The sequence below is a fragment of the Sus scrofa genome, chromosome X, assembly GCF_000003025.6.
Source record: "Sus scrofa isolate TJ Tabasco breed Duroc chromosome X, Sscrofa11.1, whole genome shotgun sequence".
Taxonomy (NCBI): domain Eukaryota; kingdom Metazoa; phylum Chordata; class Mammalia; order Artiodactyla; family Suidae; genus Sus; species Sus scrofa.
The window spans coordinates 44,297,041-44,314,948 of NC_010461.5; the positions used below are offsets into that span (position 1 = coordinate 44,297,041).

The 17,908-nt window shown below is 35.8% G+C and overlaps 1 protein-coding gene across 3 annotated transcripts in view; it reads right to left on the bottom strand.

Moving 5' to 3' along the window:
- SHROOM4 (shroom family member 4) overlaps positions 4,916–17,908 on the bottom strand; it is a 242,014-nt gene continuing 229,021 nt past the window's right edge. Inside the window, exons 12-13 of one of the 3 annotated variants that reach the window (XR_002340847.1) lie at positions 10,812–10,929; positions 4,916–5,455 (exon numbers count right to left, since the gene is read on the bottom strand). The gene's annotated coding sequence lies outside the window, so the exon portion shown is untranslated. The remainder of the gene's footprint in view (positions 5,456–10,811; positions 10,930–17,908) is intronic. The other 2 variants (XR_002340848.1, XR_002340849.1) reach the window with 2 other exon arrangements.

Consider the following 17,908-nt stretch of genomic DNA (forward strand, 5'->3'; position numbering starts at 1 on the left):
ACCTCTTCCTTGTAATCAACTGCCTCCCCAACCCTTAACGTCATTAACAGATATATTCTCCATTCTAATAGTTGTACCTTTTTCAGAACATTATTATTCCATATATACTATAGGATTATATATATATAATATGTAGTATGTAGCCTTTTAAGTCTGGTTCCTTTTATGCATCAATAGTCCCTTTTATGCCTATATTATTTTATAATCTTGAAAGTTTTGAGGAGTACTGGTCAGATATTTTATAGAATATCCCTTAATTGAGATTCATCTGATGTTTTTCTAATGGTTATATCAGAGTTATTTATTTTTGGAGGAAGACTGCAGAGGTAAAGTGTCATTCTCATAACATCATATCAAGGGTACATACTGTCAACATGACATATTACATTTGATATTAACCTTGATTATCTGGTATTAACACTTCAACATGGTGTTTATCAGGTTTCTCCAAGTAAAGTTGATATTATTTTCTGGTTTTTGTATTGTATTCTTTGGAAGGACATCACTACACACAGTCCATACTTAGAGAGGGGTGTTATATACCTCTTCCTTAAGGGCAGAGTATCTACATAAATTATTTTGAATTATTATGCATGAAAGATTTGTCTTCCTCCCATTTGTTTATTCAGTCATTTATATCAGTATGGATTTATGGATATTTGTATTTTACTTTGGCTTATAATCCACAGCTATTTCACTTTGTTGCTCAAATTGTTCCAGCTTTGGCCACTGGAGGCTGTGCCCAAGTCCCTTTGATATATCTCCATGATTCTGGCTTTTTTGAGCACTTTCTTACTTTCTGGCGCTCCAAGATGACTCAGTCCTGGAATCATTTATTTCTGCATGGATCCGTGGTTTATTTTATTTATTTATTTAGTCTTTTTGCTATATCTTTGGGCCGCTCCTGCGGCATATGGAGATTCCCAGGCTAGGGGTCGAATCGGAGCTGCAGCCACCGGCCTACGCCAGAGCCACAGCAACGCGGGATCCGAGCCACGTCTGCAACCTACACCACAGCTCAAGGCAACGCCGGATCGTTAACCCACTGAGCAAGGGCAGGGACCGAACCCGCAACCTCATGGTTCCTAGTCAGATTTGTTAACCACTGCGCCACGACGGGAACTCCCTTGGTTTATTTTATTGAAGAATGATATTAAAATCCAAGATCTAGGTTCTAGGTGTACTTGTTGCTACCAAGGTATCATTGTTTCTAGGCCCTTTCAGTGGGTAGAGCTAGGGAATATATGTCTGTAGAACATATGTAGTAGAATATATGTATATCTATAATGATTTCTATGTAAGTATCTATGTTAAGCTAAACATGAGTTTATACTGTTGTCTGTGACATTACACAGAACTAACTGGTTCATTCTTGTCTTTCTCTCTTGCTTCTCTGTAACTTCCTACTCCAAGAGTGAAAAACCTGGCTCCCACTGTCAACCATCTCTTTATTTGTTAAAATTCTGGTATACATGTGGTTTTGGAATTGTTGACCTGCACTCCTGTTTTAAAAAAAAACTGTGGCAAAGTGCTTATGTACAATTACTTTTATAATTAGTCTTACAGCTTCTAGTAATTTTCAAAGTTTCTTGGGTCAGCACATCTGTTTCCCACCCGCTCAGTATGGCTGTGTCATACTTTTGTAACACAGTTGAATTATTATGTTACAGTCTACATTCCATCTGAGAGTTGCAACTTCCTAGTTGACTTTTTATATTTGAATACAGTAAGATTTACTCTTTATGTTGTAATGTATAGATTTTGTCAAATGGGCAGTGTATCCACCATTACAATGTTATAGAGAATAGGTTCATGACCCTAATAAACAGCCCTTGCGATTCACCTAGTCAACTTTGCTCCTCCCTTAGCAACCACCCGTTTTCAGTCTCTAGTTTTCACTTTCCCAGAATGTCATATAAATGAAATAATACAGTATGTAGCTTTCTGTTTTTTTTCACATAGCCATAGGATTTTAAGATTCATCCATGTCATTATGTGAATTAATACCTTAATCCTTTTAATTGTTGCGTAGTGTTCTACAGTGTGGATGTACTGCAGTTTGTTTATCCGTTTATGTTGAAGGACATCTTGGTTGCTAACAATATTTGAAGCTATGAATACAACTGCTATAAACATTTGCATGCAGGATTTTGTGTGGACATAAATTTTCAAATCAGTTGACTAAAAATTTAGGAAAAGGATTTCCAGACTATAAGATAAGACTAAGTTTAGCATTGTAAGAAACTGCCAAACTGTCATCCAAAATGGCTGTATCATTTTAATATTCCCAATGAATATTAGCAATGAATGAGAGGGCCTGTTGTTCCTCAACCTCACTAGCAACTGATATTGTCACGGATTTTGTTCTAATTAGCATGTAGTGATATCTCAATGTTTTTTAATTTGTAATTACTCAATAACACATCATTCTGAGCATCTTTTCATATGCTCATTAGCCATCTGTATGTGTTCTGCGAGGTATTTACTCTTTTGTCCATTGTTTGGGTTGTTTTCTTCTTGATGAGTTTTAAGAGTTCTTGTTATATTATGGATACAAGTCTTTTATCAGATATCAGTTTTGCAAATATTTTATGTGGCTTTTCATTCCCTTAACAGTGTTCTTTATAGAGCAGAAGTTTTTAATTTTTGTAAGTTCCAACTTACCAATTTTTTCTTTAAAAGTATGTGCTTTCGGTGTGATATATAAGACATCTAAGAACCTTTGGTCTAATCAAAGGTCACAAAAATTCTCTTTTTTTTTCTTTTAAGAGTTATAATTTTACATTTAAATTCTAGGCTTCTGGTTCATTTGAGTTCATATTTATATAAGGTGTGAGGTACAGGTCAAGGCACATTTTTTAATATGTGGATATCCAAATGTTCCAGCCCCATTTGTTAAAAAGACTTTTTCTCATTAAATTGCCTTCACATCTTTGTAAAACATCAGTTGACTCTATTTATGTTGGACTATTTCTGGGTCTCTATTTTGTTTCATTTATCTGTGTGTCTATTTCTCTGCCAGTTTAATAATTACCTTGATTTTATGGCAATATAGGTAGACTTAACCTTGGATGGACTGATTCCTCCAAAGACCATACTGCCTTGAAATGAGACATTGAAAGTCCTTCAACTTTGTTCATTTTCAAAGCTGTTTTGGCTACTATTGTTTCCTTGCCTTTTATAGAAAAAATCCTGTTGGGATTTTATTCGGGTTTCCATTGAATCTATAGATCAATTTTGGGAGAATTAATCTCTTAACACAATTGAGTTTCCCAATCCATGAATATGATTCATATATCCACTTATTTAGCCTCTGTTTGTTATATTTCTTAAATGTTCTGTAGTTTTCAGTGTACATATCCTGAACATATTTTGTTATTTTTTTAAAATAAATATTTCATTTTTCTGGTGGAGTTGTAAACTACACTGTTTTTTTTTTTTTAAAAAAACTCTTTACTTCTGATTGTTCATTGCTAATATATAGAAATGCAATTAATTTTTGTACATTGACTATTTAGAGACCTTGTTAAACTCACTTATTAGTTCTAGAACATTTTTTTGTAAATTCCATGAAATTTTCTACATAGACAATCATGTTATCTGTGAATAGAGATAGTTTTATATCTTCCTTTATATTCTGTATGCCTTTTTATTCTTGTATTATTGTACCAGTTAAGACTTCAAATATGATATCAAATAGGAGTGATGAAAATAAGGGTCCTTGTCTCTTTTTGTGGTCTTAAGGTAAAATATTCAATCTTTTATATTAAGTACGATTTTAGCTGTGAATGCATGTTAAGTTGAAGAAGTTCTTTCTAGTTTTAGTTAACTGTGTGAATTTTTAAAAAGTTTTACTGAGATATAATTTACACATTGTAAATGTGCATTTTAATAACTTTTAATGAATTTATGATTATTCAGCCATCACCAAATCCAGTTTTAGAGTATTTACAACCACTCCCCAACCCCAATTTCTTGAATCCATTTGTCAAATTCTGTTCCCACCCCAAATCCCAGGCAAAACTACCTTCTTCTCTAATAATTTGCTTTTTTCAGAATATTTTATATAAGGAAAATACTGCTTGTAATGCCTGAATTTGGCCCCTTGTGGTGGTGAGATTTCTGCCCTCCCAATCCTTCCAAGCCTATCATATCTCTAGGTGGGCAAAGGGAGTCTTCAGCTACAGAATACAAAGAATGCTTTTCAGGCGGGGCCACTTGTTGTGGGGGGATCACCCTGCTGGTGCCACTGGGCATCTCTATGTGAGAGAAAAAAACTCTCTGACCCACAGAAATAAAGAGTATTTTCCCTGGCCACCTTTTATTATTATCAAGTGATAAGGGTGATCAAGTGATCACCCTTACTATTGCCACTGGGCCTGACTGGAGTTGTCAGCATAACTCTCATTTATTCTGGAGAAGGTATGAACCTACCTGAGACACTGACCAATATGTTAGGGTCAGGAAATGCCAGCCCTGGGTCACCTTATGTTCCTGGATGAGGGATTGTAAGATACCCATCTGCTGTATTTTTCCTCCAGTACTGGAGTCTCTAGACAGTCTACTTTCCTCTCTGTACCACTGAGAGTCCCCCTGTGGTTGTCTCCTGCGTCATGGTATAGCTGTACTTAGGGAGAAATGAGTCTATGCCATCTGGTCTGGATCAAAGTCCCTAGACAACTTACATTTAATTTTACTATTGATCTATTAGGGCTTAAGTCCTTCATTTTGTGTGTGCACGTGTTCCTTTGTTTTTCATTTCTGTTTTTTTCCTGCTTTCCTGTTGGCTACTTCAAGATTTTTTAGAATTCCATTTTGAATAAGCTAGTGTTTTTGAGTGCATGTCTTTATATAGAATTTCTTAGTTGTTGCTGTGGACATTACATAACTCATACATAACTTATCAAACTCCACAGGTTGTGTAGACATTTTATTAGTTCCAAAGAGGTATTTCCTTTTAAATTTCTGCACTTTCTTGCATTAATAATATAATTTTATGAACTATTTCCTCTATATACATTGAGAATCACATCAGACAATATTATATTTTTATTTCAATCATCAAACATAATTTAGAAAAATCAAGAGAAGGAAAGTTTCTTACATTTACCCATACATTTTTTCTTCTATTGTTCTTTCTTCCTTTAATGATGTTCCAAGTTTCCTTTTTTTTTTAATTTTTCTTTTGTTTCAAGAACTTCCTTTAGGCACAGCTTAGGCCTACCAATGAAAAATTTTCTGTTTTTCTTAATCTCAGAATATCTTGATTTCTGCTTCATTACTGGATTCTTGTCATTTCATTCTCTTCATTTTCCTTTAACATAGAATTCAAGGTCGTTGCAGTGCTAAAGTCTAATACAACCAGAGGTATAATTTTCACTGTGTTCTAAAATTGCTATTCACATATGAAAGAGTACTTCTGGAGTTGTGTAAAGTGTGGTTCCTCAGCCCATTGCTGAAAAAAAAGAGGGATAGGAAGGGCTTGATGAGTGTGGTACAGATTTGAATAGGCACTGAACAAATGGGAGAAGAAGCTGACAAAGAGATAACTGATTGGTAGCGAGGGCCCAGCTAAGAAAAGAAGCCATTTGTTGTGGTGACTTCAAGCTGCATATCTGTGTTTTTAGTGTGTTTTTGTTTTTGTTTTTGTTTTTAGTAGTCAGGAATAGAGGTTAGTTTGAAGGCAGCAGTAAGAGGATAAGTTTAATGACAACTTTTGGAGTTCCCATTGTGGCTCACCAGGGAAAGGACCCAGTGTTGTCTCTGTGGATATGTGGGTTCAATTCCTGGCCTGGCTCAGTAGGTTAGGGATTCAGTGTGGCTGTGGGCCTCAGTTGCAGTTCCAATTTTACCTCTGGCTGGGAACTTGCATATGCCTCGGGTACCTCTATAAAAGGAAAGAAAAAAGCTCTTGATGTTTCACTCCTGTATTTCCTCTAATTGCCATGATCCCTACATATCTACCCCTTCACTACAGAAATCAGCAGAAACATCCCAAATCACAGTTAACAGCATTTGTAAATATATCAGTGTGTATTACTCAGCAAAAAAGCCCTGCTTGGCTGAGTGGGAGGTTGAAAGGTGGGGACTACGTCATTGGCCATTCACTCTTCCATCCCTTTAAAGTCTCCAAAGCTAGTAAATAACAGCCTGGGACAGTGACTTCCCAACAGTGCTCCTTATTTCAAAGAGTACCAAGATGACTCCTTGATAATAGCTGCAAATGGGAATGCTGGCAGCAAATGGAAGTGATGAACAGGTTCTGTGGCTCTCTCTTCCCCACTCCTCAAACACATTGTGGCTGACACAGATGAGGAGAGGTAAAGTAAATCCTTTATATGTATATGTATACATATATGTATGCATATGTACACATGTACAAATACACACATTATAATGGAATTTAAAAATAGCAAAGCCTTCTCAAAGCTTCCAGAAAGAAATAAAATTCTCTACAAAAGAAATAATTAAACTGATAACAGACTTATTTAAATACAAGAAGACAATTGAATAATATTTTTAAGGAATTGGACATATCATGTTTAAAAAGACTTTTAATCTATAATTTTATATCCAGTTATTTTTCATTTATGTGTAATACAGCAATAAAAAGTATCTGGGGGCATACAGTATCTCAGAAGTTTTGCCACACAAAGATCCTTGTTGAAGGCAAGTTTGGAGGAAGTCTTCAAAAGAAGAGAAAAAAAGAGATGTTGCAAGGGATATGGAAAGTAAGGGTGATTAAATATCATGGTATAGTGTATTGCTGATGTGAAAAATTAAAAATACTGGGCAGACAGAAATAAACCCACACACATATGGTCAATTAATCTATGACAAAAGAAGCAAGAATATACAATAGAGAAAAGACAGTCTCTTCAATAAGTGGTGCTGGAAAAACTGGACAGCTACATGTAAAAGGATGAAATTAGAACACTCTGTAACACCACACACAAAAATAAAACCAAAATGGATTAAGGGCTTAAATTTTAGACCAGATACTATAAAATTTCTAGAGGAAAAGATAAGCAGAAGACTCTTTGACATAAATTGCAGCAATACTTTTTTTGATCCACCTCCTAGAGTAATGAAAATAAAACCAAAAATAAACAAATGGGACCTAATTAGACTTAAAATCTTTTGCACAGCAAAGGAAATCATTAACAAAACAAAAGGATAGCCCACAGAATGGGAAAAAAAATCTTTGTAAATGAAGCGACTGACAAGGGATTAATCTCCAAAATATATAAACATCTCATACAGCTTTACATAAAAAAACAAGCAACTCAAAAATGGTCAGAAGATCTAAACAGACATTTCTCCAAAGAAGACATACAGGTGGCCAAAAAACATGAAAAAATGCTCAACATCACTAATTATTACAGAAATGCAAATCAAAACTACAATGAGGTATCACCTCATACCAGTCAGAATGGCCATCATCAAAAAATCTACAAACAAAAAATTCTGGAGAGGGTGTGGAGAAAAGGGACCCCTCCTACACTGTTGGTGGGAATGTAAGCTGGTGCACCCATTATGGAGAACAGTATGAAGTTTCCTTTAAAAACTAAATATAGAACTATCATATGAGCTAGCAATCCCACTCCTGGGCATCTATCTGGAGTAAACCTTAATTTGAAAATATGCATGCACCCCAATGTTCCTTGCAGCACTATTTACAGTAGCCAAGACATGAAGTCAACCTAAATGTCCATCAACAGTGGCTTGGATAAAGAAAATGTGGTGCATATATACAATGGAATGTTTCTCAGCCATAAAAAAGCATGAAATAATGCCATTTGCAGCAGCATGGATGGACCTAGAAATGATCATACCCAGTGAAGTAAGACAGAGAAAGACAAATATCATATGAGATTAATAATATGTGGAATCTAATAGAAATGATAAAATAGAACTTAAAAAACAGAAACAGACTCAGGGATTTCAAAACCAAATATATGTTTACCAAAGGGGAAATGTGGGGGGAGGGATAAATTAAGGTTGGGATTGATATATACATACTGCTTATTATATATAGAATAGATGGGTAACAGGGACCTACAGTATAGCGCAGGAAAATTTACTCAATACTGTGTGGTAACCTATATGGGAAAACTAACTTGATTTAGTTTGCTGTACACCTGAAATTAATACAACTTTGTAAGTCAACTATATTACAATAAAATTAAAACAAAATACTGGGCAGGAAGAAGAAAAAAAAATATCCCCCAGAACTAAAGTTTTAAAATTATCAGAACGACAGGAAAGTGTGGCGGGCTCCAAATGACATAGGAGCTTTTTCAAATACTTGTATTTTTAAGAGTAAAATATAGATATTGATAAATTAACAGGGGTAAATAAACATGAATGTTAAGGGAAACCCCAATAAGAACAAAAATAAGATGTATAACTTTTAAACAAAGAAAAGAAAATTCCATGTATCTATAGAAAGTGGGAAAGAAGAAAAAGATAAATGAGTCAAAAAAGACTTCCAGTGCAGATTTCCTACACTGGAGATCTTGAAAAGATCTACTGTGTGGTGTTGAAGAGATCCACTGTGTGGTCATGGGTGCAGTGGCTGAAATGAAATGGAATTGAGATATTCAACAGAACATAGAATCTAAGGTGTTGGGTGACATGTCTGCATGGATCCCATTGCCAGAGATGAGAAATTGGATCCTCCTTTGAGACTTATGTTACTGGGATTTCTCATTCTCTATCCTCTTTAGCAAGCCATGTAATTTATGGGGAGTAAGAAACTTAACAGATTTCGCCAGAGAAGGCTATATAGAAAGGTAACCTTCGAGGGAGTACCAAGTCTCAGTTAAGAAGGGATCAATAAAGAAAGGTGATAAAGTACATTTTTGTGGGCTGAGCTTACTTTACTGTGCCATGGAGTTCTAAAGAGAACTATGGAAAGATTATTTATTTATTTATTTATTTATTTATTTATTTATTGTCTTTGTAGGGCTGTGCCTGCAGCATATGAAATTTCCCAAGTTAGGGGTTGAGTCAAAGCTGTATCTGGTGGCCTACACCACAGCAACAGCAATGCGGGATCTGAGCCTTGTCTGCGACCTACACCCGCAGTTCACAGCAATGCCAGATCCTTAAGTGAGTCTAGGGATTGAACCTGCATTCTCATGGATACTAGTTGGGTTCATTACCACTGAGCTACAACGAGAACTCCTGGAAAGATACTAAAAGAAGAAAATCAATAATGGGAAAAGGAGTGAATAAGGAATTTATGATTACAGTATAAAGGTAGGAAGAGGGTAGATGATGGTGTAGGGGAGCTGCTTGCCTTTGAGTCATGTGTGTGTGTTAAAAGATGAAAAGTATAGATGAAATTGGTTGCCCACAAACGCTCCAACATTTGTGCACATTGTTTTGTACCCAGAATTGGCTGAATTGTTAGGAGGAAAAACAACCTGATACCAGCATCCCTAGTACCACTACTGATATTTCCTCATCCTTTTCACTTGCTATGTTAAAAGCAAAGATAAAGCCCCCTTCAGACCTATTCTTCATTCCATCCCTTTGCTTCTTCTCTCATCTCGCACTTCTTCACATCCCTGTATCACACACATTACTACCTACTCTCTCTTGGACAGATAGGTGACTAGGCCAGATATACTCATACTGTAACCATTGGTCAACCCATAGGACTTTAGACAGAGGTTGCCACCTTGTGGCTGGAGACCAGTATAACCAAGATGGGATGCTAAAACAAATGGGAATTGAATTTGGGGGTCTCACATTTGAGCATCCATCAGAATTACCTGGAGGGCTTGTTAAAACAGAGTGCTTGGCCCCACCCCAATAGATTCTGATTCAGTAGGTCTGAGTTGAGGCTAGAAAACTTTCATTGCTAAAGTGTTCCCAGCTGATGCTACTGTTGCCGCTTCAGATGCTACTGTTGGAAACCACTGCTTTAGACAAACCTCATTCAAGATTGGCAGACCTCCATTTGGCCATCCAAGATTGGTAGAATAAGAGTTTGAACCTAGAGCTACTTGACTCCAAAGTACATTATTTTTTTTGCCACATTATTATTAGGAAATGCAGGTTGTATTGCTTGGGCAGCAGTCTCGTTTGTATTCTGTATCTCTGAAAAGGGTAACCACCTAATTAAAAAAATAATAGTATCCATTCTTTCTGCATAGATTAGATGTACCATGTTATAACTAATAATTCCCCTACTGTTGGACATTTAGTTTGCTTCCAAATTTTCATAATTATTAAAAAATTTAAAGTGAACTTTCTTGTACATAAACCCCTCTATTGCTATTTATTGATCAACTATGATGGAATAAATTTAATGCACTTATATGATGCTAACAGTCTCCCTTCCCATAAAGGGTAGGGATAGGTAGGAGCAAAGAGGATGTGGGGGAGCCAAAAACTTTATTCCATCAAAAGTACTTCTATAAGCAAAACTGGGCACAAGCTCCTGTTCTCCTGGAGATTAGTTTAGCATAATGTTCAAATACTAATCAACTAGTCATACAAATAAATGTAAAGATGTGGCTGTAAAAATGTTATGAAGGAAAGGTCAACAGTATCGTAGGCAGTGTGACAGTGCTTAGAAATTTTCTTCCCAGATTATGAACAAACTTTAAAAAATCGACTACTAACATTTAAATAATAAATTTATGGTTAATATTTTTATGTAATTTCAAATTTACTCTTATATACAAAAGTTTCAACATATAATGAGGATTTGGGTGTTGGCCTTAGCTTTGGCTGAATATTGTTCTTGATACTTGGCCAAGCTGCATTTGCCCAAACTGTGAATTAGATGAACCTACCTGGCACCACCATACTTCTCTGTGATGGACGGGTTTTCAGGTAGCCCTTTCCCGTCACTTGGAATTCACACTTCTGTGTAATCCCCTCCCAGCGAATGTGGGCAGGACCAGTGGCTTGCTTTTAATCAAAAGAAAATGATAGGATGTCATTCCTGTGAATACATTATATTACATATGACTCTATCTTGCTAGGCAACTTGTTTTATTTTTTGAATTGAAATATAATTGACTTATTATATTAGTTTCAGGTATACAACATAGCGTTTTGATATTTTTATACATTACAAAATTATCACCACGATATGTTTAGTTATCAGCTGTCAGCATGCAAAGCTATTACAATGTTATTGACTATATTCCCTACACTGTACATTACATTCCCATGACATTTATTTTATAACTGGAAATTTATACTTATTAATCTCACTTGTTTCAGTCATCCTGCCACTTCCCTCTGGCAGCCACCAGTTTGTTTTCTCTATCTCTGAGTCTGTTTCTGCTTTGTTATGTTGGTTTTGTTTGTTTTATTTTTTATATTTCTCATGTAAGTGAAATCATACAGTATTCATCTTTATCTGATTTATTTCACTTGGTAAAATACCTGCTAAATACATCCATGTTATGGCAAATGGCAAGATTTCATTCTTCTTTATGGTTAGGTAATATTCCATTTAATGTATTGATGGGCACTTAGTTTGCCTCCATATCTTGGCTATTGCAAATAATGAACATTGAAATATATGTGTATATATCTTTACAAATAAGTTTCCCCCCCCCCTTTGGGAAAATACCAAGAAGCGGAATTGCTGGATTGTATGAAAGATCTATTTTTAATTATCCATATTATTTTCTGTAGTGGCTGCACCAATTTACATTCCCACCAACGGTGCATAAGGGTACCATTTTTTCCACATCTTTGCCAACACTTGTTATTTGTTGTCTCTTTGATAATAGCCATTCTGACAAAAGTGAGGTGATATTGCATTGTAGTTTTGATTTGCATTTCCATGATGGTTAGTGATATTGTGCATTTTCCATGTTTTTGGCCATTTATATGTCCTCTTTGGTAAAAGGTCCATTTAAGTCCTCTGCAAAATTTTAATTTTTGTTTTTGTTGGTTTTGATTTTGAATGATATGAGTTCTTTGTATATTTTAGATATTAATCTCTCATCAGATACATCATTTGCAAATACCTTCTATTCAGTAGGCTGCCTTTTCATTTTGTGGATAGTGTCCCTCACTTTGCAAGTCTTTTTAGTTTATTTTTGCTTTTGTTTTCCTTGTCTGAGGAGATAAATTAAAAAAAAAATTACCAAAACCAATGTCAAAGTGCATACTGCTTATGTTCTTCCAGGAGTTTTATGGTTTCAGGTCTTACATTTAAGTCTTTAATTCATTTAGTTCACTTTTATATGTGATGTGAGAAAGAAGACCAGTTTGATTATTTTGCATGTAGCTGTCCAGTTTTCCAAACACCATTTATTGAAGAAGCTGTGTTTTCCCCATTGTATATTCCTGCTTCTTTTGCCATAAATTGACCTTATAAGTGTGAGTTTATTTCTGGGCTCTCTATTCTGTTCCATTGATCTATGTGTCTGGTTTTGTGCCAGTACCATATTGTTTTGATTACTGTAGCTTTACAGTATAGTTTGAAATCAGGGGGGTATTATGCCTCCAGCTTTGTTCTTTTTTTTTTTTTTTTTTTTTTTTTTTTGTCTTTTTGCTTAAGATTCCCAGGCTAGGGGTCTAATCAGAGCTATAGCCGCCAGCCAATGCCAGAGCCACAGCAATGTGGTATCCGAGCCGCGTCTGTGACCTACACCACAGCTCACGGCAATGCCGGATTGTTAACCCACTGAGCAAGGGCAGGGATAGAACCCGCAACTTCATGCAGCTTTGTTCTTTGTCAAGATTATTTTGGCTATTTAGGGCCTTTTGTGTTTCCATACAAATTTTAGAATTATTTATTCTAGTTCTGTAAAAAATCCCATTGTTATTTTGATAGGGTTTGTATTGAATCTGTAGATTGCCTGGGATAGTATGATCATTTTAATAATATTAATTTTTCTACTCCATGAGCACAGTATATCTTCTCATTTATGTCATCTTCAATTTCTTTTGTCAATGTCTTATATTTGTCTGAATACAGGTCTTTTGCCTCATTGGTTAAATTTATTCCTAGGTATTTTCTTCTTTTGATGCAATCATAAAGGGTATTGTATTCTTAATTTTACTTTCTGTTAGTTTGTTGTTAGTCTAGAAAAACAACAGATTTCTGTATGTTAATTTGTGTCCTACAACTTTACTGAATTCATTTATTAGTCTAATTCTTTTTGGTGGAATGTTTGGGGTTTTTCTATATATAGCATCATGTCATCTGCAAACAGTGAGACTATTACTTATTCCTTTCCAATTTGGCATTCTTTTTATTTATTTTTCTTGTTTGATTGCTATGGTGAGGATTTCCAATACTATGTTAAAAAAATTGGTGAGTGTGGATATCTTTTTCTTGTTCCCAATCTTAGAAGAAATGCTTTCAGATTTTCACTATTGAGTATGATTTAGCTATAGGTTTATTATGTTGAGGTATGCTCCTTCTATACCCACTTTGTGGAGAGTTTTTATCATAAATGGATGTTGGTGTCAAGGTAATATTATCCTCATAGAATAAGTTTGAAAGTGTTCCTTCCTCTTTAATGTTTTTAAATAGTTATATAAGGATAGGTGTTAGGTCTTCTTTAAAGGTTTGGTAGAATCCTCCTGTGAAGCTATCTGCTCTTGGTCTTTTGTTTTTTAGGAGTTGTTTATTATTATTATTGATTCAGTTTCATTACTGATAACCAATCTGTTCATATTTTCCATATCTTCCCAATTCAGTCTTGAGAAATTGTACATTTTGAGGCATTTTTCCATTTCTTCTAGGTTGTCCATTTTATCAGTGTATAATTTTTAGTGGGAATATCTTATGATCTCTTGTATTTCTGTGGTGTCAATTGTAATTTCTCCTCTTTCCTTTATAATTTTATTTATTTTGACCTCTTCTTTCTCTTTTTTCTTGATAAGTCTGACTAAAGATTTATCAATTTTGACTCTTTTGAAAGAGCTACCTCTTAGTTGTATTGATCTTTTCTATTTTTTTGGTTTCTATTTTATTTATTTTTGGTCTTATATTTGTTATTTCTTTCCTTCTAACTTTTTTTGGTACTTCTTTTCTAGTTCCTTTAGGTGTAAAGTTGGATTGTTTTATCTGAGATTTCTCTTGTTTCCTAAGGTAGGCTTAGAACTGCTTTTCTATCATCCCATAGATTTGGAGATCAATGTGTTTCTATTTTCAGCTGATTCAAGATATTATTTGCTATTTTATTTCTTCAGTCACACATTGTTTGTTTAGTAGCATATTGTTTAGCCTCCACATGTTTGAGTTTTTGCAGTTTTTTTCTTGTAGTTGATTTACAAAGAAATGATGATGGAAATGATGTCATTCTCTTTAAATTTATTGAGACTTGTTTTATGGCCTAGCATGTAATCTATCCTAGAAAATGTTTCATGTGTCCTTGAAAAGAGTGTGTATTCTGCTGATTTTGGATGGAATGTTCTCCATATATCTATTAAGTCCATCTGGTCTAATGTATGATTTAATTAAGACCTATGTTTTCTGTCTCTTTCTCTCTATTTTCTTCTGAGACCCCTATAATGTGAAAGTTAGTATGCTTGATGTTGTCCCAGAGGTCTCTTAAACTATCCTTATTTTTAAAAATTGTATTTTCTGTTCAGCTTGGGTGATTTCCACTGCTCTTTCTTCCAGCTCACTGATACATTCATCTGTATCATAAAATCTACTGCTGATTACTTCTAGTGTATTTTTAATTTCAGAGGTTGTATTTTTCAGCTCTATTTTTTATGGTCGCATCTGAACCATATGGAAGTTCCTGGGCCATGGATTGAATCTGAGCCACAGCTGCAGCAGTGCTGGATCCTTTAACCCACTGCACCAGGCTGGGAATCAATCCTGTGTCTCCTCAGCAACGTGAGCCACAGCAGTCAGATTTTTAACCCACTGAATCATGGCAGGAACTCTTGGTTTTTCTTTATATTTTCTAAATCTTTGTTAAATTTCTCATTGTATTCACTAATCCTTCTGCCAAGTTCATTAAGCCTCTTTATGATCATAGCCTTGAACCCTTTATTAGATAGATTATTTCCTTTTGTTTATTTTTAAGGTTTTGTCCTGTTCCTTCATTCGGAACATATTCCATTGTCTCCTCATTTTTCTCAATTCTCTGTTTATTTCTAGGTATTGGGTAGGTTGGTCACATTTCCTGATCTTGGAGAAATGGACTCATATTGGAGACATCCTATGGGCCCAGCTGTGCACTCCCCTCTGGTGACTGGAACTATGTGCTCTAGGGATTTTCCATATGTGGGCTGGGTGGGAAGCTCTCTTGTGACAGGCCTGACTACTGTGGGTAGATTGGTAGATGGGACTGACCCCTAGCCTGGTTGGCTACTAGGCCCTGTCTTACATGGGGTCTCCCAATCCACTGGTGGGCAAAGCTTGGTCCCAGCATGGCTGGCTCTGTGGCCCAGTGAGTCCTGGTGCTGGTGCTCAATTTCTGGTGGGCAGGGCAGGGAACCCAATGTTATTGGCTATGGGGCCTGGGTGTCCCAAGTTTGGTGCCAACCTGATAGTGAGTGGGTAAGTCCCTGGTGGTGTTCATAGGTTAGAGAGAGGAATCCAAAATGGTACTTCTACTACCAGTGTCTTCATGGTAGAATGAGTTCCCCAAAGTGGGTGGTGCCAGCACCTGTGTTCCCACAGGGCATCCCAGTTGCCATCTGTTTCTCCACAAGGCTCTCGGAGACCAGCAAGTGCATCTGGCCTCTGTTCTTTTCAAATTATTTCCCCTGTGCTGGAACTTGTAGCATGTGAGAGTTTTTATGTGCCTTTCACATGAAAGAGTCTCTGTTTCCTATAGTTATCCAGTTCTCCCATATGCAAGTCCAACTGGCATCCAAAGCCAGAAGTTTTAGGGGCTTGTCTTCCCATTGCTAAGAACCCCCAGGCTGGGGAAACTGATGTAGGCCTCATACCCTTCACTCCTTGTGTAGAACCTTTGCAGTTGTAATTATCCTCCCATTTGTGGGTTGCCTACCTGAGAGTGTGGGTCTTGATTATACTGTGTCTCTTTCCTTCCTACCCTTCTCATTGTGATTCCTTCTTTATATCTTTAGTTGTGGAAAATATTCTCTGCTAGTCTTCAGTTAATTATCATATATAGTTACTATGTAAATAGTTGTATTTTTGTGTGTCCTTGGAAGAAGCTGAGCTCAGGGTCTTCCTACCCTGCCATCCTGGCCATATCACCAGCTAACTTGTTATAGAGTCTCTCTCTCTCCCTCCCTCCCTTTCTCCATTGTTGACTTGGAAGAGACAACCTACCATGATTCCTAAAGCCACAAGAAAGTGAATTCTGCCAACAACTGGAGTAAGCTTGGAAGTGGCCCCTTCCCTAGTCGAGCCTCTAGATTAGGGCCCAGACTTGGCTAAGCCTTTGATTGCAGCCTTGCAGAGTTGCAGAGAACCAAGCTAAACTTTGCCTGCTTTCTTGACTCATAGAAACTGTGAAATAATAAATGTATGTTGTTTTAGGTAATTAACTTGTGGTAGCCTAGTAAAGTAATACACCTTCCCCATAGGACTTCAGCCCTTCTCACATGTACTTAGCCTTCTAATTCTTTTATATTCCACTTCCTTGTATTGGGAATCTTCCTCCACTGTATTCATTCTACTTTTGCCTGGCTAACTCTTTCAGGTTTTAGTTTCATTGTCATTTCCTTTGGAAAGATTTATTTAATTTTGCTTTTAGATTTTCCTTCCTTGAAAAATTTTAGGTGGGAAAGTTGACATACTGGTTTTAAGCCATCCTTATAAGATGTAAACAATTCCCAAATAAGAGATTTTTTTCTTGAAAGAATAATTAAATCAATAACTAAAAATTAAGTATGTTCTTAAAGGATATTTTACTTATTGTTATGAATGCTAATACCTCAAACAAGTCTACATTTTAGAATTATATTTGGATCTCTGTTACTTAAAAATTTTAAAGACTTTTTAGTTTGAAATTGATATAATAGCCTTCCTAAGGCTATCTAGTGAATGCACTCTCTCAAAATTTGTATATATTAACAGTATATCTCTCCATTTAGTGATATGAACGTTTTAAGTTTTATAGAGGTAAAACCAACAGTTGTCACAATCAGCACTAATTTTTGTTATATTTTGCTTTTGCCATAAATAGATATACATTTATTTTTCAACTGACTAATACAAGTAAAACATATAGAATATATGACAATATAGTCTCTTTGAATTCCATCTAGAATGTTTTTCTATGTTTAACAGTGAGTATTAAGATATTAACAATAAGTCCTACTGACTTCCCTTATTCATATTACTATCATTTTTTATGCTAATGAATACGACAGGTGATCATATGATTATTGATTACACACAAGTTTAAGAATGCCAGAAATTAAGTTTTTGGTAGATTGTATTATATGTTCAAAATTATTTATTCCTTTCCTACTCTGTAGGCAGAGTATACCTTACTGCCCCATTGTCTTTGGGATTGGCCAGTCATGTGCCTCACTCTAGTCAATAGAATGTAAGCAGATATGGTGTACAGACTCTAGAATAGTCTCCATGATCCTCACCTCACGCTGTTCCTGACCTTGTGTAATCCATTCCCCTTGAGTGTGGATGGGACATGTAACATGTCTCTAATTGATAGAATATGGCAAAGGTGATGAAATGATGCTTCCATGATTATATTACATGATGTAAGATCTGGTCTTGCTAGAATATTCGCCTTAGAGACTTTTCTTGCTGCCTTCATGGAGTCATCGTCTCTGTTTTCACACTGCAAGGAACTGTGGAGAGGCCTCTAGGAACTGTGGGAAGCCTCTAGGAGCTGAGGGAAGCATTTAGGAGATGAGGGTAGCCTTTAGCTGACAGCCAGCAATTAGCTGGTGAAATTTTTAAGCAGTGAACTCAATTAAGCAATGTCCAGACTCCTGACTCATGGGGAATGTGAGA